Below are 24,266 nucleotides of genomic sequence, written 5' to 3' on the forward strand. Positions count from 1 at the left end.
GTGTGGAGTTTGGAATGGGATCTGAAGTTATCTTCTGCTGAAAATAATCACAAAAGTGGTGAATAAGTAGTTCCCCTGAACATATGGGACATGGTATCTCTCTTCAAACAAGGAAACGATGTCAATCGATACATGGATAAAACTTTCTTTGTTCCTCTAGAGGCCAGAACTTGGACCAGTGGGAGGTTTACATGATATGAGAATCAGGTCTTCTTTAGGGGGAACTCCAATAATCAGGGTTAGCTATTAGGTGAATGAATTGATGAAATTCTGAGAAGGGACAAAAAGATGTCAGAGTTCTAGGAGTGCATCATTGATCAGAAGGGCATGTCTGGATGCCACTTAGATTATCTGGAAGGATCCATGTTTTAGAGCCACACAGCCATTGACAAGCCATTGTGTGATCCAAAGAATCTTACTTAACTAATCTGACCTGTACCTCATCAACAAAATAACAGCTTCCAACTAAATAAGTCTAAATTTGGGACGCCTGGGTGGCTCAGTTGGTTGGACGACTGCCTTCAGCTCAGGTCATGATCCCGGAGTCCCAGGATCCAGTGCCGCATCGGGCTCCCAGCTCCACGGGGAGTCTGCTTCTCCCTCTAACTTTCTCCTCGCTCATGCTCTCTCTCACTGCCTTTCTCTCAATAAATAAATAAAGATCTTTAAAAAAAAATAAAAAAATAAAAATAAATAAATAAATAAGTCTAAATTTGCTTCCAGATCTTAAACAAAAAAAAAAAAGAAAGAAAAAGAAAAAGAAATTGTTCTCTCTATTCTTTTCCATATCTCTTTTTTGTATACATTAAAAAAACTCTTCAAAGTACATTATATTTTCTACTGTTTTATAGAGCCATGTGCACAAAAAAAAAAGTGTTCCTGAGGAAAATAAAGGGCCAAATCACAATCCCCCCAAAAAAATACAATTGGCTTAAAATAGTAAGCTCAATAAGATCATCCTGATGCTAAACCACACTAAAAATAAAATATTAATTCTTCATGATAAACTATAACATCTAAGCCAGAATTATGCTTAAGGCTAGCCTACATTCTGATAGCAAAAATGAAAAATTGAAAAGCAATAGTACACCCTGAAATAAATTGGATAATATGGATACTTGAAATGATGAATATTCCCAGCATTTTCTTTTGTTTATTATGTCCTGAGAGTCCACAGTTGATTTCACAGATGATTATACATCACTTTAAATATTGAAGAACCATTTGAAGCACTCAAAAAGAAAAAAAAAAAATAACAGCATTGTTTCTTAAGAAATGAGGTAAGGCTGATTATGCTCCATTCAGTACAATAGATTTTATTCAATAAATTCCCAACACAGTAGGAAAAAAGGAGATGCTTTTAGTGTACCCACATTAATAGCAGAAGATGTGTCTTTCTATTTTATAGGAAACATCCATTCTTCCTTGCAATGTTTCCAGTTGGTTTCCACAAAGTTAAAAGCAGTTTTGCTCACTGCAAAAAAGAATTGCCAAAGACTGGAAAGCAGGTCATCCACTTTTGCACTCTTGGAGATAATAGTGCAGCACATGCCTTTCCCTGGTAGGCTGTGAGACCAGCACTAATGCTGAGTAATTAACTGAGTTGTTAGTCCCCACTGAGGAGTCAGGAGGCCTTCTGAATCAATTTCTCCTAGAATAACTTTCATGTGTGGCCACTTGCTTTGGATGAGTACCTGTTGAACTATTAGGAATTCATCCTGGTGATTAGGAACAAAGGTGAGATGCTAATACAACCCCAGGGTTCTCTAGAGTTCCTGTGTTTCCTGGAAGGAACTAATTTCAGGAGTGATTCTAAAGTGTGTGTGGGATATTATGTAACTTTGTGATTCTTAGTTTGTCTTTCTTCCTTTTAGATACAGTGTTGTCAACTATAGTTGCCATGTTCTTCTTGAAATTCTCAGAATTTATTCACCTTAGACCTGACAGATGATATCCACCTCTCCCTATTTCCCCCAGTAGGGAATCTCTCCCCAATTCCCCCAGTCCATGATAACCATTTTTCTACCTTCTGTTTCGAAAGTTTGCCTTGTTTCATTTTGCTTTGGTTTGATTTTGATTCTACATGCGAGGTCCTGCAGTATTTGTCTTTTGTCTGTTTTTTTTCACTTAGTGTAGCAACTTCAAGGTCCTCCTTCTTTCTCAAAGTTGATTAATATTCCATTATATACATATGCACATCACATGATGAACACCTAGGTTGTTTCCATAACTTCCACAAGTGTGGTCAACAGATCGTATGGTAGCTCGATGTTTAGAGGAAACTCCAGTCCAAAGCGGTTGCACTAATTTACATTCCCGCTGACAAAATACAGGGTTCCTTTTCTCCACATCCTCAGCAACTCTTGTTCCTTCTTGTCTCTTTGATGATGACCATTTCTAACAGGTGTGAAGTGATATTTCATTGCTATTTCAATTTGTATTTTCCTGATGATAAATAATGTTTAGTACCTTTTCATGTACCTGTTGACCATTTATATATCTTCTTTGGAAACATGTCTATTTGGATGTTCTGCCCATTTTTTTAAAAATCAGATCTTTTTTTTGTTTTGTTTTGTTTTGTTTTGTTTTCGTTTTCGTTTTTGTTTTGTTTTGTTTTTTTGCTATTGAGTTATACGAGTTCTTTGTATAATTTAGATATTAACCCCTTATCAGATACGTGGTTGGTAGGTCGCCTTTTCATTTTGTTGATTATTTCCTTCTCTGCACAAACTTGTTATTTTGGTGTAATCCCCCTTGTTCATTTTTGGTGTTGTTGCTTTTGCTTTTAGTATCATATCAGTCTTTTGTTACCAGCAACAGAAGAGTGAGAGGGAAGGAGAACATAACTTGCTCAGAATACTATAAACCATCAAGCTAGCTGGGCTGACTTGGGCAACTCAAATAATTATTTGAGTGTGTTTCTTTATTTGTAAAACAAGGACACCACTATTTAGGAGTTATGGCTCTGATTAAATGTAGAAAGAATAAATGGAACATCCGGGGGAAATCTTTTTTTTTTTCTTTTTTTTTTAAATTTTTAAACATTTTTTTTTTATTTTCAGCATAACAGTGTTCATTGTTTTTGTACCACACCCAGTGCTCCATGCAATCCGTGCCCTTTCTAATACCCACCACCTGGTTCCCCCAACCTCCCACGCCCCCCACCTCTTCAAACCCTTCAGATTGTCTTTCAGAGTCCATAGTCTCTCATTGATCACCTCCCCTTCCAATTTCCCCCAACTCCCTTCTCCTAACTCTCCATGTCCTCCTTGCTATTTGTTATGCTCCACAAATAAGTGAAACCATATGATAATTGACTCTCTCTGCTTGACTTATTTCACTCAGCATAATCTCTTCCAGTCCCGTCCATGTTGCTACAAAAGTTGGGTATTCATCCTTTCTGATGGAGGCATAATACTCCATAGTGTAAATGGACCACATCTTCCTTATCCATTCGTCCGTTGAAGGGCATCTTGGTTCTTTCCACAGTTTGGTGACTGTGGGCATTGCTGCTATGAACATTGGGGTACAGATGGCCCTTCTTTTCACTACATCTGTATCTTTGGGGTAAATACCCAGTAGTGCAATTGCAGGGTCATAGGGAAGTTCTATTTTTAATTTCTTGAGAAATCTCCACACTGTTCTCCAAAGAGGCTGCACCAACGTGCATTCCCACCAACAGTTTAAGAGGGTTCCCCTTTCTCCACATCCCCTCCAACACATGTTGTTTCCTGTCTTGCTAATTTTGGCCATTCTAACTAGTGTAAGGTGATATCTCAATGTGTTTTTTTTTATCATTTTTTTAATTTATTTTCAGCATAACAGTATTCATTGTTTTTGTATCACACCCAGTGCTCCATGCAATCTGTGCCCTTTCTAATACCCACCACCTGGTTCCCCCAACCTCCCACCCCCCACCTCTTCAAACCCTTCAGATTGTTTTTCAGAGTCCATAGTCTCTCATTGTTTACCTCCCCTTCCAATTTCCCCCAACTCCCTTCTCCTAACTCCCCATGTCCTCCATGCTATTTGTTATGCTCCACAAATAAGTGAAACCATATGATAATTGACTCTCTCTGCTTGACTTATTTCACTCAGCATAATCTCTTCCAGTCCCATCCATGTTGCTACAAAAGTTGGGTATTCATCCTTTCTGATGGAGGCATAATACTCCATAGTGTAATTTGAATCTCCCTGATGGCTAGTGATGATGAACATTTTTTCATGTGTCTGATAGCCATTTGTATGTCTTCATTGGAGAAGTGTCTGTTCATATCTTCTGCCCATTTTTTGATAAGATTATCTGTTTTGTGTGTGTTGAGTTTGAGGAGTTCTTTATAGATCCTGGATATCAATCATGGTCCTCTGAATTGATGCAGAAAAAGCATTTGACAAAATCCAGCATCCATTCCTGATTAAAATGCTTCAAAGTATAGGGATCGAGGGAACATTCCTGAACTTCATCAAATCTATTTATGAAAAACCCACAGCAAATATCATCCTCAATGGGAAAAAGCCTGCAGCCTTCACATTGAGATCAGGAACACGACAAGGATGCCCACTCTCACCACTCTTGTTCAACATAGTATTAGAAGTCCTACAACAGCAATCAGACAACAAAGAGAAATAAAAGGTATCCAAATTGGCAATGAAGAAGTCAAACTCTCTCTCTTCACAGATGACATGATTCTTTATATGGAAAACCCAAAAGACTCCACCCCCAAACTACTAGAACTCATACAGCAATTCAGTAACGTGGCAGGATACAAAGTCAATGTACAGAAATCAGTGGCTTTCTTATACACTAACAGTGAAAATACAGAAAGGGAAATTAGAGAATTGATCCCATTTACTATAGCACCAAGAACCATAAGATACCTGGGAATAAACCTAACCAAAGAGGTAAAGGATCTGTACTCGAGGAACTACAGAACACTCATGAAAGAAATTGAAGAAGACACAAAAAGATGGAAGACCATTCCATGCTCTTGGATCGGAAGAATAAACATTGTTAAAATGTCTATACTGCCTAGAGCAATCTATACTTTTAATGCCATTCCAATCAAAATTCCACCAGTATTCTTCAAAGAGCTGGAGCAAATAATCCAAAAATTTGTATGGAACCAGAAGAGACCCCGAATCGCTAAGGAAATGTTGAAAAACAAAAATAAAACTGGGGGCATCACGTGACCTGATTTCAAGCTTTACTACAAAGCTGTGATCACTAAGACAGCATGGTACTGGCATAAAAACAGACACATAGACCAGTGGACCAGAGTAGAGAGCCCAGATATGGACCCTCAACTCTATGGTCAGTTAATCTTCAACAAAACAGGAAAAAACATGCAGTGGAAAAAAGACAGTCTCTTCAATAAATGGTGCTGGGAAAACTGGGCAGCTATATGTAGAAGAATGAAACTCGACCATTCTCTAACACCGTACACAAAGACAAACTCAAAATGGATAAAAGACCTCAACGTGAGACAGGAATCCATCAGAATCCTAGAGGAGAACATAGGCAGTAATCTCTTCGATATCAGCCACAGCTACTTCTTTCAAGATAGTCTCCAAAGGCAAAGGAAACAAAAGCGAAAATGAACTTTTGGGACTTCATCAAAATCAAAAGCTTCTACACAGCAAAGGAAACAGTCAAGAAAACAAAGAGGCAACCCACGGAATGGGAGAAGATATTTGCAAATGACAGTACAGACAAAAGATTGATATCCAGGATCTATAAAGAACTCTGGGGGAAATCTTAAAAGTAGTTTCTTAAGAAATATGTATTAAAAATAAGTAGACATAGAACATATGTCAGTAGTTTCAAAATGTGTGTGTAGAGAGAGAAATGCAAGAAAAGGTGAAAGGAATGGGTGGAGGGAAAGGAAGCATAAGGCAGGTGAAAGAAGAGGAAAGAAAGAAAGGGAAGGAGGGGAGGAAATCCCAGCCACGTTCTCTTAATTGCTGCTGTCTCTTGCCACATCACATAAGAAGCTGGCCTTACTTTAACCAAGAAACCGTGTCTCATCCCACTTGTCAGCACCTATCAGCCATCACAAAAGCCTTGCACACAGAGTGTGTCTCTCATTCTTTGATGCTCCCACAGCAGGCAGGACAGTACCCGACCCAGAACAGAGCCTAATACTTGTCTTTGCACACACTGCCTTAGTTAAGAGGAGTGTGATCTCCCCAAGGTAGGGTCAGGAAAGATGAATGTGCATTCTTCTGTGCCATTTAGTAGCTTGGATCCCTGGGAAGTCTCTTAATCTCTGGGGACATTGCCCAAGTCAATGGTTAGTGGGAGGACCAGACAAAATAATGGATTGTTGAGTAGGGATATGTAAGGTACTATCCAAGTTTGTTATGGTTTGAACTGTCCCCCTAAAAAGATATGCTGAAGTTCTAACCACCAGACCTCATTGTAGATGCTATTCATTAAGATAAGGTTATACTGGAATTGGTGGGGGGGAGGGCCTTAATCCAACAGATGTGGTATTCATATAAGAAGAGAGAAATTTAGACAAGACACCAAAATGCATACCCAGGGGAGACCAGGTGAATATGGAAGCAGTGAGCAGGGTGATGGAACTGTAAGCCCCAGGACCCACAATGTGTTGAGAACCTGCAGAAACTGGGGAGAAAAGAGGAGGGATTCTACTTAGAGTCCCAGAGCACAGCTCTGGCAACACGCTGAAGTTACAGTTTTGCACAACTGTGAGACAACAAATTTCTGATGTTTTAAGCCACCCTGTTTGTGGCACTTCCTAGGTAGCTGTAGGAAACAAATATGCTATTTTATTATTGCTGTATATTTCCTCCTCCTCCTTCCCCAATTATATTCAGATATGTATTGAGCACTTCCAAAGCAAGCATTATGGAAGTAAGTAGGAATAAAAAGGCAATAATAACTAACACTGATATGGTACCACTATGTGTCAGATACAGCTCTAAGTGATTTATTTCAAATACAACACCATGAGATTGGCACTGTTTTTATCCCCAATTTATAAATGAGGAAATTGAATCACAGAGAGGTTAAGTATCTTCCCTAAAGTCACATAGATAATCAGGATTTTAACCTAGGATTCTAGAGACAATGCACTTAACCAATCACTGTGTACACCGGCTCTCAAGATAAATTATACACAGTCCCTAGCATCTAAGAACTCACTGTATAAAAGCAGACTGTCCATACTTGTAAATACTTGAAATTTAGAATTTTTGAGGGCAAAGGTAGAAATAAATATAGTATATTGGTACGACCAAAGAAAGATATATAATTATTGGGGTCCTGGAAGACTTCTTGGAGGAGGTGATAAATCAGATAATTTCTAATCATATTAAGGAGAAGAATAGATGTTCCAAGCTAGAAGCACTGGGTATGTGTGCTTTTCATAAACAATCTGGATTTCAGTGGACAAGATATTCAAGAAGGGAGATGAAACTGCACATAATTTGTGCTTCATCTAATGTCCTCAGGGATCAATTTAACTGGGGAATAGAAAGGTCAGGACTAAAGGGTGGCAAAGAAGGAATACACATTTTGAATTAAGAGACCCATATTTGAATAATGTCTACCCATTCTGCTGCTGTCTCCCAGGACTTGATTCCAGGGTGTGGCTACTGTCATCCAGGTTTAATTCATGGGTCCATTCATTCATTCATCCGTTCATCTATTTAATACACCTGTATTGGGCATTTACTCTCTGCCAAGCCCTCTTCAAAGTGAAGCAGAGAGAGTGAAGAGGAAGCACTCAAAATCCTCCATTTTCTGAGCACATATATTTTTGAGTGATAGCCAATTATCAGGTAAGCAAATGCTACCACTTCATAATTTTATCCAGTGATAGTTTTAATGAAGACAATAAGATCAAGAGATGGAGTGAAACATTGAACAGGGGATATTACTATTGATAGGATAGTTAGAGAAGGCCTCTCTGCAGAGATGGCATTCAAGTTGTAACTCAAAGAATGAGACCAGACCATCCCTGCTAAGATTTGATGCAAAATGATCCTAGACAAAGGAAACAGCAGGTGCAATGCCCTAAGATAATAGAAAGACTGGAATTTTCAAGAAATAAGAAGAAGGCTAACATGCTATGAAAGAGAGGCAGGACAGCAACCAAGGACACAGAGAGATGCAATGCTCAAGGTCTCCTCTTGCCAGGAGTTGGTACTTCATGATGAAGCTGATGGGAAGTCATTGAGGGATTACAAAGAGGAGATGATGTGGTCAGATTTGCATTTTCAAGAGCTCCCTGGATTGGGAACCCATTAGGTCAAGATAGGAGAGATTGTCTCCATCATTACTAAAGATTCCCAGCAACACCCAGATTATGCATTTCACTCCATGCACTTGGCTCTTAGGAGTTTGGGAAACACAGAGTAAATCTTCGTGGACTTGACTCATTCTTATAGAAGTAGGAGCACTGAGTCTTGAGCCATTTCTTACTATATTAAAGGTTCCTAGTTGTATGGAGCTGTGAAGGCAAAGGATGGGTGGCTGTGTCACAGGGAAATGAGCAGTCACTTCCTGTCATTTACATGATTCTCCCATCACCTAAGCAGTATGGCTAGTCAAGCATACTGTTCAGTTATATGGGTTATCCCTCCTACTTGTTCCTCCCAGAACTACTGTCAGTTAGTACCCATCAAGGACACCTACCTCACTATTGTCTCTGGATCTTATCTAAATATAGAAAGATTCAGGATATTCTTGACCCAAGAGAGCATCTAATTGGTCTGTTTCTGGTGCAACTATTGTCCTGAGCCTCCTTTGGTGCCTTGGTTTCTATTTTGTTCCTTAAATATCTGATGTACTCATGTGACTCCTAGATCATTCACTGTCATTTTTGGGCTTGTGTCTAAACTGTCATCACAGGTAGTGACTTCTGATATAGGGAACAGATCCTACCATGGTACCAGGTAAAGGGGCAGCAGATGTGATATCTATTTTTATTCTAGCAGGGATAACAAAATGTATAAAGAATAATGTCAAAATGCTACCATTTACCCATTCATCCATTCAATAAGTACTATTTGAATATTACTATGTGCCAAGAGCTCTACTAAATACCACACCAGGCACTGGGGGAAAAATTAAAAAATGCAGAAGTGATCCATGGTCTCATGGAGCTTTGAGTCTAGGGGCAGATGGTAGCAGTGAGTGAGAAACCAGATAGGGTATGGTAGGGAAGAATCAAATCAGAGGAATCAGGTGCAGAAGTAAGTATGACTCCAAAGTGAAAGATCCAAATTAATGACATCAGGAGACGGTGATTTGATATGAAGAACAAATAGTGGAGGAAACTTAGAGGTGTCCTGATGTACCAATGGTCAGGAACAAGTCCCATTTTATAGTGCCTCTGCTGGGGAACCCATCTGAAAGAGCCCTTAGAGCCCTAGAGTCACCCGAGACCCTCATCTTTGAATCTGATCTTGTTTTTCCAATTCTCCTACTACTAGAGTCCCTGCTGGGCTTCTCCCATTCCATGACCTGGGATCACTCCCCTAACTTCCATAAAGTGCCTTCCTTTAACTGACTACATACATTCCTGAGTCCTGGATATTTGAAGCAAGGTTCTTCCTGGCCTTTGGTCTCAGTTGTCTTCATTGAGCAACCCACTCTACCCCATTTCTTCATGTCAGATCATGTTGATGGCCAGCGACCATGTTGGCTGCCTCCTGTGGACTGTTTCTACATGTAACAGTCCATGCATTCTGTCCTCTGATTGGCATTGATTATGTCTTTTCTGCCTGGTCTCTCCTCAGTGCTTGCCTCCTCCTCAAGTTTGTGTTCACAGTCTCTGATCATGATCCTCCCTTTCTGACCCAGCCCACAAAGTTTGCCCCAAACATGAATAAAGCTTCACTTTCCCATCATATGTTCATTACAGTTACAAAATTGTTTCTCTCTTGACTTAGATTTTTTTTCTCTATTTTTTTTCTTTAAACATCTTCTGGGTTGCCTTATATTTTTTGCAGGGACCCTTTGGGTAGAAGTCTTTAAGACAAGAAATTTTAAGTGTTCTCCCACCATCAGGAAAAAACAAACAAAAATACTTGTCATCTATCCCTCACTCCCCAAGATGATTGACAAGTGTGGGGGGATTCTCAGATGGAAGATTAATTCATGTCAATTTGACTTCCAGTTAGGAATAATAATGATTAATGAGTACGATTCCCTCTTGGCCTTACCAAAGAAATTGCAGATAGCTAGGTTAGATACCTCGGGACAGACAGGTGCCATGAGCATAAACTTGTCTATTTGCTCCAATAAGCTTCCTGATCCCAGTACAGAGCTTGTAAGAGCTGATGATTTAGCAGCAGCAACCTTTCTCTCTGCTGACTAAAACTGAAATCTGAAAGATGAATATTGGCCCCTGGGCCATGTATCTTTGAAAGATACTTCCTTTAAAGAGTAAAGAAATTATTCAAAAATGTAAACCAAATTCTGCTTTCCCAAGTGTTTACATAAATCAATATGTATCAAATGGCATGCTATTATATGAAAAAGGAATGTGTCTTGTTCTTGGAATATATAGTGCCAGATGATATGTATAAACACATCTTTACATATCACTCTTTTGCTTATTCATCCAAGAAATTAAAATATTTATAATCTACAAGGAAAAAGAATCATATCCTTTCAATGCAGGAAATTGCTACATATGAAAACAAAAATGAATACATGAGGACATTATTTGCATTATTTGGATAAGGAATAAATACTCATACCTGCATTTGAAGAGTCCAGATACCTAAAGGAGAAGTGTCCTACTCCCAATACAGAATCAATCAATGACTATTCATTTCATGTACTAAAAACTTCTCAAACCTATCCCCTATTTGCAACCAGCTGTCAATTCCTGAGTTCAGGAGTGTAGCAAGTCTTTTCTAAACCAGAGAGGATAAAATTAGTGATTTAACAGATGCAGAAAAGAATGCCCCAAATTGTAAGGATTGTGACATTGAGTGGGTCACTAGTGACATAGGGTGGGTATCATTTTATTTTGCCAAATAAAGATATTTTAAAGGCACATCAACCACTATTGCCAACATTTGTATAACAAATGTTAGAAAAAATTGGGAAAAAATGTTTAAAATGACAATTTCAAAATGCATTCTTTTCAGTTGAAGGCACTGGTTTGCATTGCATAAAAAAAAATTCTGCATTATCTTTATTCTTCTTACCTCTTCAGAGGTCTGTGCAAACTTCCTCAAGGAGCAGCAGGGTCAAGCAAAGCCTCAGATTCTCACACAGCCTCTAGTGAGGATTTCTGACCACATTTCTCTCTTTGGGTCCTTCTGGCTTCTTCAGCCAAAATAAGTTGCTTAAGACCCACTGTGGCTCACGATCATCTTCAGAATGAAGTTTACATATATAATTTTCTTTTTCCTTTTGTTTATTTCCTAAGACAGACAAACCGTGTTCTGGAGTTCTGGAGTTCTGGAGTTCTGTCTTCCTGTGGGTTCACCTTCAGTCTCTTCCTAGCATGCACTGCGCATGGTCCCACATGCCAGACACACCTAGCCCCTGAACAGGCATGCTTCATCATACCATTTTACTTTTGTAAATGCTTTGCCCTCTGTCAATTCTCACATGGCAAACCTTTCCCTAGCCTTCTAGTCTCAAATCTGGGACACCCTTCTTTGCCCCAAGTCTCCAGGCTGCATTTTACTCATTCATTCAACAAAGTCTCATTAAGCCTCTGCTGTAAGCCAGGCAGATAGAGCAGAAAACACAACAGATAAAACCCCTGCCCATATGGAACTTATATTTTTGCATCTTCTTTTCCCTAAACTTTCACTACATCTTATGTACAATGCCATCATAGTATGAAAAGTGTGATTTGTCTTCCCACCCAAAACCCTGTGAGAGTAAATGGGATGCTATTTATACTTAGTACAGGACAACAGGTATTCCTGTCAAACTATCCATGGCAAACTAGGATGTTTGACAACCCATCTACAGAATGTGTCACTGTTTGTTAGCATCTGGGACTTCCCTAAGAATTCTGTATGCATAGTACCCAGCACACACCACACACATGGTTTGCAAGAAAAATATCTCGACTTGATTAAAATGTTGATTCATTTAATAATGAACAAATTAATGGACAAACAACCACAACTCTCTAACCTTGCACATGTGGATGCTGGTGTGTTTCTGCAATAAATCACCTGGTATTAATCGGAAGATCTTTATAGGTTACTTGTGACAAAAGCACAACTCCCATGAAATTAAGAGGAAGGAATATACCTGGAAATTCAAGAGGGTTAGCTTTGGGTATGGCTAGATATAGGAGTTCACAGAATGTGATCGAGTGTTCTCGCTCTCCGTTTTCAGCCTTGCTTCTCTCTGCCTGGCCTCATTCTGAACAAACCCATATAGAGTAAAGATGGCCCCCAGAAGCTATAAGCTTCTTGGATCGTTACAGTTTATGATATCAGAGAGAAGGGGAAAGAGAGAGAGAATTTTTTTTTTAAAGATTTTATTTATTTATTTATTTATTTGACAGACAGAGATCACAAGTAGGCAGAGAGGCAGGCAGAGAGAGAGGAGGAAGCAGGCTCCCTGCTGAACAGAGAGCCCAATGCGGAGCTCGATCCCAGGACCCTGGGATCATGACCTGAGTGGAAGGCAAGGCTTTAACCAACTGAGCCACCCAGGCGCCCTGAGAAGGAGAGAATTTTTATGAAGAGTTCCAGTTAAAATTCCAAAGAGGGCTTTGATTGGCCTGGTTTAGATAACTTGTTTGTTCTCTTAAAATTGTACTTAAAAAAATTACCTACTATTGATACAGCACTTATTTTATGTTAAGAATTGCCTTAAATCCTTGGCATGACATATCCCCTTTGCTACTCATAGTAATCCTACATGCCAAACATTGTTGCTTGAATTTCAAAGAATTAGTGGGATTCTCTCGGGGGAGGGGGCATAGAATGATTTTCAAAGAAAATATTTTAAAAAGAAGGAAAAAAAAGTAGTTTCCCTCTGCCCCAAGAAATTGTTCAAATGTTAGTTTAATCCAAATATTCTAGAAGGTGTTGATTATATGAGAAATGTATAAATCTCTTTACAATTAATTAGTGCAGGTACACACAGCCAAGTTTTCATTCTTCCCCTTCTGTCTGGAAGGCCTGTCTACCCCCATAACAAGAAGGTCCAGGGCTTGGAATCTGGGGTCAGAGACCAGATGTTTGAGCCCAGCTAATCCATTTGCCCTCTGTGGGATCTTGATCTAAAGCCTCTGTTCCCTCATCCACATAATGGATATACTAAAAGGTTACCTGAACATTAAATTAGGTGATCCAGAAAGTACTCTTCATGGTGCTGAGTCTAAGTGCTTGTTCAAAAACAAACATTTGTTAGCTGTTGTTAGAACCAGTTTGGGGAACGCATGACCTGTGGGATCAGACAGAGCCTGGTTCTTGTAGGAGCACCTTGCTCGGTTTGATGCACCACTACCACCTTCCTGAAATTCTTAATAATTTCATCTTTGGGCTTGTGTACTGGAATTGAAGACTGAGGGCACAGTGTGTGTGCCCATGAGCGGAGGAAATGAGTGCAGTACATGCCCACCATTCCTTACCTTCCATTCTATGAGCACAGAATTCCAGCAGATTCATATTACGTGGGAGTTCAATGAGACTCAAAACCAATATAAGCCAAATGTGCTGTGTCTTTGACTGAATAGGGTGCTGACAGCTCAGAATTATGCTTTGTGCTTGAACCAGAACTTGCTTCAAACAGAAATAAGGCAATGTTATTCAAAGAAACGCAAAAGACCAACAGCAATGGCACAGCTTCTCCTACTATGTGTTCTTTCCCTATGTTAGCCAACAACACAGGCTGAAAATGTGGACATAGAAGGGAAAGGAAGATGGAGTGATCCACAGTTTCTTCACCTTCCAGCCTTTCCCTACTCATCAGTGAGGCAGAGGAGAGAGTATTGGTTGGATGAGCAAATAAAAAGAAGTGAAAGAGAACAGCTGAGCTAATTCGGTGCCCCATCCCCACTCTGTGGTGAGAAGGGGACACAGGTTTACAGGATACTGAGGAGTTATTAAGTACAAACTGTGCAATTGCAGGGTTTATAAATATGAGTAAATGCTCTTACACATACATTTAAGACTGGCATTGTACAACATGAAAATGAATGGGAAAATTCATGCTAGTAAAGTTTTAATTTTTATTGACTCTGAATGTCATTAAATTAAACAAAATTAAATAAAAACATTGTGGCAACTGGAGAGAGGGGCCACAGAAAAAAAGGGAAAAAAATTTTAGTTTAAATTTCTTTAATGTTATTTCTTCTTCTGTGCTTTGAACAAGGGATTCATATCTTCATTTTGCGCTGAGTTCACAAATTATGTAGCCAACCCTGGCTATGTTACATCAGTTCATCCTGAGAATGAATCTAGGCCCACCTAAACCTCACTGCCTCCAGGATGGCTGCCTGGATTACTTGGCCCAAATCTCTCTCTCTCTCTCTTTGTTAACCTGGCACCAATTTTCTTAATTTTCTTTTTTAGCACAAGCCCTGGTGTGACTTGTATATATAGTCCTGTCCTGTCAGTTTGACTGTGAATTCCCTGGGGTGGGGGATCCTGTTTTGTTCGCCTGCAGCCCCAGAGCTTTCACATAGCTGTCAGCCCATGCAGGTCATCAATTAAAACTTTCTGAATTGAATCATTGGCCTCTTTGGGAACTGCTCGATCTGATGTGAATTTCTCTGCAGGGGCTCACCCTCAATGTCGCACTTTGATTGAATTCAATCTAATGCCCCAGAAGCATCAGGACATCACTTTTCTCAGGAGAATTTTCTTCCACATTTTGATGTGGGCTTTTGATTTCAGGCATTCAGGATGATATGCAGATTGCATTGGCTGCCCTGAGAAGGGACCTCTTTTCCTAGGGCAGCCAATGCATTGCTCCCCCACCCCAAACCCCTGGTAGTTCTTCTCTGGCTTCTTATTTTCACTGAGCCAAGCCTTTGTTCTGGTGAGTAGCCCAGCAGGCAACAGAGGGCTCTTTCTTTCTCTCTTAGTAGAAAGAGAGGAACTGGCTGCTAAGAATAGAATGTGTGCTCTTGGGGCTGGGTCTCTAACCTGTTCCCTGCTGGAGGGGTCCTTGGAGTCAGAAGTGACTAGCATAAACTTGGAGCAGATGAGGCTCCTGTTGTCCTTGAAGTAAACTCTGAAGTCCTCTCCATGACCTTGAGTCCCCTATGATTCAGTCCCTGACCTCTCTCATCATAGCCCCATATCAAGCCCATGTCCTAGTGGGTATGAACTTCTAAAGCCCCCTGCCCACTCTTCTGTACCACCCCTGCCTTGCTCACATGGTCCCCTCACTCTGAGTGACCTAATTTCCCTTAACCACGCTTTGCCCCATCCCCAACTCAGCTTATTCACCCTTTTGGCTAATTTCTCCTTTAAGGCCCATATTAAACATAAAATACAGCTCTTCATTTGGGATCATAAAAGAATCCTTTTCTCAAGCCTGTCCTAGAGGGGAAAAAGATGTATTAAGAGACCCACTATGTCTATATATGTCATGGAAGAATGACAATCACATAGAACCAGAAAGAAACACAGGCATGTGATCTTGTGATAGGGATTTTTTTTTTCTTTTTTTAAAACATATATACATTTTTTAAAGATTTTATTTATTTATTTGACAGACAGAGAGATCACAAGTAAGCAGAGAGGCAGGCAGAGAGAAAGGGGGAAGCAGGCTCCCCACTGAGCAGAGAGCCTGATGCAGGGCTTGATCCTAGGACCCTGAGATCATGACCTGAACTGAAGGCAGTGGCTTAACCCACTGAGCCACCCAGGTGCCCCGAGGGAAAATTTTTCTAAGCATGATATTGACAGCAGAAATCATAAACTAAAAATGCCACATATTTGAACATAGAAACATGTAAATTTGCATATTAATGCACAATATACAAAGTTTAAATACAGAGGAAAATCTACAATTATTTTCCTTCATACTCAGAAGGTTGAATATCCTCAATTTATACCTTCTCTTACAACCCATTATTAGAAATATCCCCATAAAACCAGCATGAAAGAGTGATTTATAAAAGAAATACAATAAATGTTTTAAAAAATCATATTAAAAGTTTTTAAAAATCATATTAAAGTTTAAAAAAATCACATTAAAAGCTGTGAAAGAAATGCAAATAAAATCTGCTGTATCAGGTTGGCACAGATTTTTAAATGACATTATCTGTGATATTCAGCAAATATTTTTCCATGGTACTCCATTGATTTGGGTTAGCTTTGTGATTAGGTGGATTAACTATACTTCTTCACCCCTTGACTGGGGCCTTGGCCATATGACCTGATTCAATCAATCAACTAAATTTAATCAACTGATGGATATTATTTGAGCAATGGCATAGCATGTGTTCGCATTGTAAAGATTATCTTCTTGCACACCTGTCTTTCAATATGAGAAGAACATGCTCTGAGTATCTGCTAGTTCAGATACTTAAGAGGTTAAGAAACAGAGGAGCAAAATCTAAGTCTGACTCAAATCTTGGAGCCCAGCTAAACTAAGCCCTGTTTAGATTGGCCACACTCCAGCCAACATAGAGCCATGTAGGCAGGAATAAATTCTATATTGTCAAGAGTTTAAGATGGTGTATCAGGATCATTGTAGCAAACTTATCTGAAACAATGTTTGATATTGGTGATAATGTAGAGGAATGATGTTGGCTATTCTGGTAAGAGAACTGAGAAACATAAAGGAGGGGAGAAAAAAAAGGGGGGGAAAGGAAGAATTCTAACAAGATGGGGGGATAAACGAGGGGGAGAGAAAGGAGGAGAAGCATATGGTGAATTGCTATGCCTCAAATAAACAGGATTTATAATAAAAGCAAACATCAAAACTAAGTAATTGAACAAAAGGATAAAACAGAAACAGCAACCATCTTACTACATATGATTATCATGTTCACAATGATAACGCTGATGAAGGTGATAGCTTACATTCATGTAGCATTTTTCAAAATAACAAAGCTCCTCCTAGGCTGTCAAAATTCAACTTATTCCCATTTTACAGATGAAGATACTGAGAGAATTTTTATGGCTTGCCCAAGGTTGTGGTGGTCCTGAGATTGACTGAGGGTCCTCTCAGTTCTGAGGGAGTGCCTTCAGCATTGTGACACTTGTCCTGGCTGGCTCAGAGATTGTCTGCATGACTGGTGGACAGGATCTCCTGAAAGAATCCAATATGTGCTCCTTTCCAAGTCAGGGAAATGAGTCTTGTTATCAATCACATCCGTATGGATAGCTCCCAATTTACAATGGTTTGACTCACAATTTTTTGACTTTATAAAGGTGAGAAAGCAATATACATTCAATAGAAACTGAATTTTGGAATTTTGAATTCTTATCTTCTCCCAAGGTATCGCTCTGTGGTATGATCCTCTTCCGTGATGCTGGGCAATGTCAGCAGCCTCAGCTCCTGGTTAGCTAGATCAGGAGAGTGAACAACCGACCGACCCACTGACAGCCAGCCTGTGCCCATACAACCATTCTCTCTCTCACCTTCAGTAAAGTATTCTCTATACATTGTATGAGATATTCAACACTTGGTTATAAAAGAGACTGTGTTAGGGGAGCCTGGGTGGCTCAGTGGGTTAAAGCCTCTGCCTTCGGCTCAGGTCATGATCCCAGGGTCCTGGGATTGAGCCCCGCATCGGGCTCTCTGCTCAGCGGGGAGCCTGCTTCCTCCTCTCTCTGCCTCTCTACCTACTTGTGATCTCTGTCAAATGAATAAATAAAAAAATCTTTAAAAAAAAAAAAGAGACTGTGTTAGATAATTTTGCCCAACTATAGGCTAATGTAAGTGTTCTGAGCCTAGTTAAGGTAGGCTAGGTAAAGCTGTGATGTTCAGTAGGTTTGGTGTGGTTAAATGTATTTTCAACTTAACATTTTCAATTTACAATGGGTTTTGTAGGATGTAATTCCATCGGAAGTCTAGGAAGATCTGTAATAATTATTCAGTGATGGTTTAGAAAACCTGACTTTAGACTTTTCTCAGATCTTGTCAGTTCCCATTATGGGACACTGCCCAGGATATTCCTCATGAAAGGATAGTAATTGCTCATTATTCAAAGGATTTTAAGTACTTGCTGTAGTCCTTCAAAGGTAGTGAGTATATTTACAGAGAGAGCCAGAAAGCGGGAGCAAAAAGAGCCAGAGAGTGAATGTTTGATGCACTAGACCAGCGAGTCTGCTGCCCACATGGAGAAATTATGGTAAACTGAGCTGTGCTTTGAAAGTTGCAAAGGACGGGTTTAACCTCTCATCTCTCCACCATAGCTAGTAGGATTTTCAAGCCAGTTTGTTTTTAAGGATTAAGAACCCTATGAGAGTGTTTGGTCAAGCAAGACTGAATTGATCGTGTCTGTAGGGACAATCTACATTCCCTAAGAGACGCAGTTATGGAGAGTGGGAAAGGATGGTGGATATGGGTTAGGAGCCTGAGTTTAAGTTTGGCCACTTACGAGCTCTGGGAGTTTGGATAGTCTTTTTTTTTTTAATCTTTTTATTATGTTTAATTGAGCTTCTGTGGGACTGAGGGCAGAGCTATAGAACCATGAACATGGGTTCAGTTTCCTGGGTTCGTTAATATTATGTTCTGCTCTTGAACTTCATCCCATGCTTCACTGGTGGTCATTTCAGGATCACAATGTCTCTGTGGGACAGAGACTTTCCCTATTCCATTCCCACACTGGGAAGAAGCTATGTGTATGTTTCTCAATATTGGAGCATCTTAATCCTAGGATCTCATTTTGAGGCTCCCTTTTCTAGTGCCACTTGTGGTATTAATTACTATGTCTGGCAGAATCCCAATAGCAAAGAAATGACATACTCTACTTGGGACATTTAAGGAGCTGTAAGGAAATGGACTCATTACAATGATGTGGTCAGGGTGTTAAGGAGAGTGACACAGGATGGTTCAGTACTGGGTGCCAGCAACAGTGGGGAGCTGTCGCAGCCCACGGATCTGAAGTAACAAGGAGAGGGAATAGTGCTGGCTTCCAAAGCAATTGCATGGAATTGTATGACAAAAGCAGGGGCTTTGCTAAAGGCAACCCAGCCCCAAAGGAGTCAGGGAAATAAGACCTCCAACTTCACATCTCTGGTTCCAATGCCTTACCACTGCTGGCCTCAACTCTTCCCCCAAAGATGCCCCCACTTACCCCAAGCCCAAAGGCATGGCTGCCCAAAAAGACAGACCATTAGGAGCAGCCTCTCAGGGGCACAGAGCAGGTGGAGAAAGGCAGAGCTGCATCTGGCACCCAGCCCAGTTCAGTGATAATTCTGAGCTTTGCTCTGTAATCAATGGCTAGAAAAAATAGAGGAGATAAATGCATGAGCAAGGTGATTGTAGAAGGTTGTCTGGGATTTGAAGCACATATGAGGAATGCAGGAAAAAAAAATACCAGTTTTCAATTTGGAGGGAAAAAAAAAAAAGAGAGAGAGACCATGGACATGGGGGATAGAAACGTTTTAGGCAATTGAAATTGGAAGCTGACAGTGAGCATACACTGAGTCCCACCACATCTCAGGAATGCAGTGGGGCCAGGAGACACAAGCGGGAGCCCTATCCTGGCCTTTGGGGGATGCTCCATGAAAGAGTGTTCAAACGAACTGAGAGAATAGCAGTGGAGAAATGGGTGGACAGTCTAAAGATGACAGAATTAGTCTTACATTTTCTGGCAGGACATGGATACAGAGTTCACAGTCTCAGGAGAATTTAGAAATAGAGGAAATAAATTGCCTTCTGAGAATTAAATCTACACTCAGTGGGTGTGACTTTTCTGTCTGTGGCCTGCAAGAGAAACCCCAACTGGAAATGTGAGCCAGTAAAGGCAGGGAAACAAGGCGCCAGCCACACAGGAAGGGTTTGTTCTGCATTTTTCAGGAGACTTGATGTTTTACACACATGGTATCATTTATTCTTCATGATACTGTGTGTGTAAAACCCAGTCCGTCAGCTCTGTCATTCTCATCTTATATACTAGGTACCTGAGTCCCATAGAGATTAAATTACTTGCCCACATTCTCACATCAAGTTAAGGGGCAGAGAAGCAAGAAAGTGCACCTCTGTCTGGATTCAAAACATGGTTCAGGGAGGTAGAGCTGGAGGGCCATTGTGATTGAATAATAACCTAGTGAATGTGACTTCACTGTGATGTTGATAGTCTGTCTTGTCTCTTTGCTTCCCTCTTCTATACACAAATGCTTGAACTTGGCAGAGTTTTATTTTCCAGAAGGCACAGATTGGGAATCCATGGTGGACTGGCTTGAACGCTGTATCCCTACAGATATATTCACCTAGAACCTGAACTGTGCCTGTATTTGGAATAAGGGTATTTTCAGATATAGATAATGTAAGGATCTCATGATGAAATCACCCAAGAGGGGCACCTGGGTGGCTCAGTCAGGTAAGCATCTGGCTTCAGCTCAAGTAATAATCCTGGGGTCCTGGGATGGGGCCTCATGTCGAGCTCCCTGCTCAGCAAGGAGATTGCTTCTTCCTTTCCTTCTCTCACTCCCCCTGCTGTGCTTTCTCACTCTCTCTGTTTCAAATAAATAAATAAAATCTTAAAAAAAATCACCCTGGATAAGGATGGCTTCTAAATCCAATGACAGGTGACCTTGTAAAAGACATAAGGACAGACAGGAAAAAGACACAGGAAAGAAGCTTGTGTGACATGGGGGCAGAGCTCCACCAGCCAAGGAACACCAGGAGCACCCAGGAACTTGAAGAGGCAAAGAGGGAGTCTCCCTTGAGCCTTTAGGGGGAATGTGGCCCTCAGAACATTTTGATTTAATTTAAATTAAATTTAGTTAAGATATAGTGTATTATTAGTTTCAGAGGTAGAATTTAGTGATTCATCAGTCCTACATAACACCCAGGGCTCATTGCATCACACGCCCCCCCTTAATGCCTGCCACTGAATTACCCCATAGCCCCACCCACCACCCCTCCAGCACCCCTCAGTTTGTTTCCTAAAGTTAAGAGTATCTCATAGTTTGTCTCCCTGTCTGATTTCTTCCCATTCAGTTTTCCCTCCCTTCCCCTATGACCCTCTGCGTTGTTTCTTGTATTCCTCATAAGAGTGAAGCCATATCATAAGTGTCGTTCTCTAAATGATTTATTTCGCTCAGCATAATCCCCTCCAGTTCTAGCCATGTCGATCTAAATGGTAAATATTCATCCCTCTGATAGCTGAGTAATATTCCATTGTATATATGATTTTGGATTCTGGCCTCCAGAACTATGAGAGAAAAGAATTTCTGCAGTTTTAAGCCCTCTAGTTTGTGGCAACCCTGGGAAACTAATGTAAGAACTTTGGGGTCACTAAGTAGATGCTCTTCCCTATGAAATTTGGAGGAAAGGAGAATTCATCATCTTATTCCTATAGCTTATTTTGCTATCTAACTTAAATGTTTTACCTATCCTGTGACCTTCAGACAACTATTACAGAACCTGGAACTTAGAAGTTGTTCAATAAATATTTATGAACTGAACGAATGATAAATGTCTTCTCATTAGTCACTCTGAGGATTAGCTACTAATTATTGAGGATCTAATATGTCCTAAATGCTGGCCTTGGAGCATCACATTTTCCTTCAACTTGACAAGAATATTTGAGTGAGGAAAGGGAGTATATTTGAGTATAGGAAGGGAGCTATGTGACCAGGCTGACAGAAATCCCAGATGTGAAAACATGTTACAGAGGAGATATTAACCAGAGAGAAGGGAATCCACCTAGTTTGTCCTAAATGTTTTAGATATTTATCAAGTTCCCTGGTCAGTTTTCTATAAAAGCCCTCAGTGGTAACCCCTTCTGAACCCCTCTAACTCCAGAGAAGTTTTCTTTTTTTTTTTTTCCTTTCCTTTCTGTTCTCACTTTCACTTAACAAATTTTCACTTCATCCTTTTGTGTCAGGAGGATTCATTCTTCAACTCCCTGAGACAGGAACACTGAAACCCTGTAACACATTGTAAAGCAAGTATTGGTGTTTCCATTTTCCTTCTGAGAAGACCAAGGCTTCTAGAGGAAAACTGAACAGCCTTCTTGTTAATGGCAGGTGGGACACAAAACAAGTGTGTCATTCCAAGACCAGCATCCTAACTTCTTCATTGTAGTGGGGCCAATCTGATCATGGACAGAGTCTGCTCAAAGGAGAGGTTATGTGGCAGCTTGGAATGCAACTGGGTTGAAAGCTAAATCCTAAAAGTTTTGGTTTCAGCAAGGAAAAGCCACTTTGATCTCCACGTAATCTTCTAATATAGCTATCACCTCTTTTCTTAACCCTAAGGAAGGACTTCAGCACTCAGAGCCAAGCCAGCAGGGGGATGGCCTGTCTCAGCAGGAAGTGAGGTCCCTGTTTCTAGAGATGGTTGGACACTAGATGTACACTTGGACAGCTAACCCCAGAGCTCTAAGATACTTTGATTCTTTGAGACCACCTCAGGTGGCTGATTAAAGGATCAAAGTACAGAGTGGTTTCAAAAACCTTTGACAAGCTCTCAGCTATAGGAAAGAATAAATATTAAATCAGTTAGCATTTAAAAATGGCTCCTCATACTACCTAGAATAAAGTATGCATTTTATATTTGCTGCTCAATTATGAACTTTCTCAAGCACTTTAAAGCAGTTTGTTATTTGAAAACATTTGAACATTACAATACGGACGTAGGTAAGTTCCATAAATTCTCTGAGCTGCATCTGAGAGAGTTAAATGAAATAATGTTTGCAAATCCTCAACATTATTTTTGACACATAGCAAATGTGCAATAAATGGTAGTCATTTTCTCATTTTAAGAGAAGGGCTGTATAATATTTAGGAAAGAAAGCCCCAAAGAACAGTTAAAAAAAAACCCTTGCATTTGAAGAATATTCATGGCAAGGAAACAGTGTTCAAGACATAATGCTAATTGGGAAAGCAGAATGTCAGAAATGTAGATATTTGTGGAAATTGTGCAACATTCATTTTGAAAAAAAAAACAGCCTTATTTTAAGCTGACATTTAATAATGTAATTTGTTATGTTCAGGCATATCTGTGTTTATAGCTATATGATCACATATATAATCTACAGACAGATTCTTACATAATAAATATAAGTATTGACAGAGATGCATCTAATTCAAAGATATTTATTAATTGTGTATAATGTCTGCAAGGAATTTTGCTTTAAAAATACTTCTGTATAAAAAACGTGTCTGCAAGGCATTTTGCTTTAAAAATAATTCTGTATAAAAAGTGTGATGCTTGCAAGTGAAGTTTAATATTTGTGAGTAAAATTGAATTTAATTCATCTGCTACTTAACATTTAAAGTAGGCCTATCAAGAATCATTCCTTTTAAGAGTGGTTACATGACACTATTGCTAAAATCTATACCAAAAGATATGTTAATTAGCATAAAGGTTGATAGAAATTAACATTGGTGAAGGGAGTAATGTTCAAGATGATTAGAAATATTGTATGGGATCTACTATATTCCATCAATATGGAAAACCCAGCTGCCTTACATCATCTATGCAACCTTTGAAGTCCAGGGCCCCATTGGTCCTAAATCTGTGATGATAGCCACAGGGCTATCATCCAACTCAACTATACGCCTAGTGGATCCTGTGTCTGAATGTCTATGGTTCCATCTTCCACAGTGGGTGTCAGTCTGACTGTTCTGGGGGTGGATAGTAGAAAGTGTTCTCCAAACTATAGAAAAAGTGAGATTTGGGGGAGCAAATGCTTCTCTGTGTTAGGCAGAATTTTGTAGAACACTTGCTTTATTGTACCAAAACCACCTCATAGTGAAAATGAAGGGGATATAACATACTTTTCTAAGTTCTCAGGAGCACTATCTGCAACTTACCCACCAAACATGGGTCAACTAACCTATGGCATATATATATGTGTATATATATATATATATATATATATATATATATATATATATGAAGTCTTTATGGAATCTTTATGGAAATAACGATAATATTTTATCAAGTATTATAATGTACCATAAATTAATCATTTTATTGTCTATTTGCCTATGTTTCAATATGTGGTCACCCTGTGTGTATATATGTATATATACACATAAACAACACACATTCTCTACGAACATATGTAAGAGCTGGAAGGAAAAGTATCAAAATGTTCACAGAGGGGCGCCTGGGTGGCTCAGTAGGTTAAAGCCTCTGCCTTCTGCTCAGGTCATGATCC

Source organism: Enhydra lutris, unplaced genomic scaffold (genome assembly GCF_002288905.1).
Source record: "Enhydra lutris kenyoni isolate GAN:26980312 unplaced genomic scaffold, ASM228890v2 scaffoldscaffold21, whole genome shotgun sequence".
In the NCBI taxonomy this organism is placed as follows: Eukaryota; Metazoa; Chordata; class Mammalia; order Carnivora; family Mustelidae; genus Enhydra; species Enhydra lutris.